The 2,685-nt window shown below is 44.2% G+C and overlaps 1 protein-coding gene across 2 annotated transcripts in view; it reads left to right on the forward strand.

The window, feature by feature from the left end:
• The first annotated feature begins 694 nt into the window (after positions 1-694).
• Positions 695-2,685, forward strand: part of tex2 (testis expressed 2) — a 30,499-nt gene continuing 28,508 nt past the window's right edge. For both annotated transcript variants that reach the window (XM_062532128.1, XM_062532129.1), the window contains exons 1-2: positions 695-826; positions 1,987-2,087. The gene's annotated coding sequence lies outside the window, so the exon portion shown is untranslated. The remainder of the gene's footprint in view (positions 827-1,986; positions 2,088-2,685) is intronic.

The raw sequence follows: 2,685 nt of genomic DNA on the forward strand, positions 1-2,685 counted from the left end.
TTCAATTACACTTTTGATGAAGAGTTTTCAAGGAAAGAACAGAATAAAACATGCAGGCCTATCTCAACCCTCCAGTTTTCTGGGGGAGGCTATGTGGTGCTCCTGATGCTGTGACAACATTCATCCCACCACTGGGTGGCTCTAGATGATCAGATGTAGGGCTTATCCACTCTGTACATTACTTGTGTTCCAACTCTGCATTCTGGTTTCTGTATAGGCCTACTATTATAGGCTACTACATTAGACAGTTACATTTATAAATGTGTTATTATATAATTATTATTATTTGGTTATGCATGTCTATATGTTTTGGTGCACCTCATCATTACATTTAGTCTGAGGAAGTCTAGAAAGCTATGTTTGGGTTCACTGATATCTTGGTCCAACTGCAGAAAGGCAAGTGAAGTATTTCGCTTGGTCAATATGTGTTTTCTTATTTAGAGTGGGGTCAAAATTATACTGGGCCGAGGGAGGCGTGGTTGGCCTGTCCTTTCCCCATTCACGAAAATAAATAAACCCCTCTCTATAACGCCCCCTCCTGATTAATCAATCCCCGATCGTGTGAATGGAAATACCCTGGCCCCTCTATCCCAACCACTCTGTTTTGATTGTTCTACCCTTTTAAAGTCTGAGTGCGGTTTCCTATCCCTGCTGTTTTCACTGCTGCTTCCTTGATTTGTCATCTCTGGGCTGACGACTGGCAGGGAGCGATGCACGTCCACGGGCGCGGACCTCATCTCGCACTTGGGCTCCGATTTAACCGTGAGCGTCAGATACTGTGATAGCATCCGACCGAATGAGCCCAAGATGAGCTGCAGATCACTCGGTAAGACTCTCACGCCCGTGTACACGTATGGTGTTGTCGGAGGTACTGTATTGTCAAGGACTCAAATCCGCCCAAGTCGTTTGGTTGTCTCGTCTACCTTGGATGCTGCTCTGCGTTTCTTGATTCGGCACATGAAAATACGCGATGGGAGTGACAGTGATGCTGGCACAAGGGAGAGGAGCGGGTTGCAGCTGTCACTGAGAGAAAATTATCAATCTGTCTTTAGCTCCAGCCTTTAGCTCTCCATGGTTACACTGTAATGAACAAATGAACATACCTTTTCAAGGCTACCAGTGTTTGCATTGGCTCCTCTGCATTGACGCACGTCTGTAATTGTATGGTATGCGACCCACCATATTATCCAAGGATGGATCCAAGGCAGAATGTATGTTTTAATTGATAACGTCAGTAAATGTTTCGTTATCTAGTCGTTGACGTTGTAGTAGCCTACGTAGGTTTCAACATAAACTCTGCTTTCGCTAGTATTAGGCCTCTTGGGCTACAATCTATTATTTTCGCCTTCTCAAATCGTTTAGGTGGTAGCGTAGCCTACCCTACGCAAAGTCATACGAAACAGATATCGTTGGTTCGACAACATCATTTTTGTAAAGATGTAGGCTATTTGTGACTTGTGTAGATTGCCAGAGCTAATTGTGGATTTGTGGAGGTGTTCCCTGTTATGCTTTCTAATTTACTGTCAGTCTGAGGCGTTGTCTACGATTCAGTCATTCCCTAAGAGGCTTCATTTCAGACAGGTGTCCGTAATTTGACGTCAAATGGTTCATGTTTCTCCTACGTTTCAGCTTAATTAGAATATAATTGATCCTTATTTCTGAAAGTTTGTGTCAGCATAGGCTGCACTTGTCACTGACTCCTCAGTTTGCCTGAGTGTTATTATGTCAAAACTTTTTAAATGTAGGCCTATGAAAACCAGGTGCTACATTATTGCATGGCTATTTACATGTCATAACATCTGCCAAGTGCCATTACTGACCTTACTAGTCTTATTTGTGTTGGTATGACACAAAATCAGCCATAACTTATTGTCAGTGACAGAAGATGCCAGCTGTGGCCACAGCCATTGTGTAGCCTATGTATGTTTTCTGTGTACTGTATATCAAAGCATGTGTTCAGTCCTTTGTGGTGCTCCTCTACCGCAGGCTACCATAGGCTAGTGTGAGCCATGAGACATGACACACCTCTGTGGCCCAATGCAGACACAGTTGCAGGCTGGAGATTGACTGCCCCCTGAAGTCTCAAGGTAAGCGCTTTCCATGAGATTCTGAACTTTTATCGATCGCACTCTTGCCACTGGATCTGACCTTCCCATGGAGATGGAAAATTGATCCACTCTCGCCAGTTCTCTGGACTTTTCTCTCCTCTTCGCTCTTCGCTCTTCTCCTCTCATCTAATCTAATCTAGTCTGCTCCTGTCTTTCCCTTTCCTCTCCTATCCTCTCCCAATTTCTTACCAGGAAAGACTTCACTTCAAGTACACTGCTTAGGACACAAACTCAGATAGTATTATACTCCCAAGGGTTGCGTTGGCTGTTGATGGTGTTATATGGCACAGAGCTTGTCAATAGGTCAGTCTGGCCCTGTCATGACTGTGTACTGTAGTGAGATTAACACACACATCACTGGCTGCACTGTAAACACATGTGTGCTTCACAGCAGCATTGGTGTACGCCTGACTAAGTCAAACGACAGTGCCTGTCATAATGTCATAATGAACGTGCTGTTTGGACACTAATGGCCATGAATTGATGTCATCGAGTGTGACAGCCACAGTGTTCTAGGCTAAACTCTTATGACAATGCCAATGACTTGTCATGGGGGTCGCGACAAAAGACGTGTTTA

Source organism: Sardina pilchardus, chromosome 3, assembly GCF_963854185.1.
Source record: "Sardina pilchardus chromosome 3, fSarPil1.1, whole genome shotgun sequence".
Classification (NCBI taxonomy): domain Eukaryota; kingdom Metazoa; phylum Chordata; class Actinopteri; order Clupeiformes; family Clupeidae; genus Sardina; species Sardina pilchardus.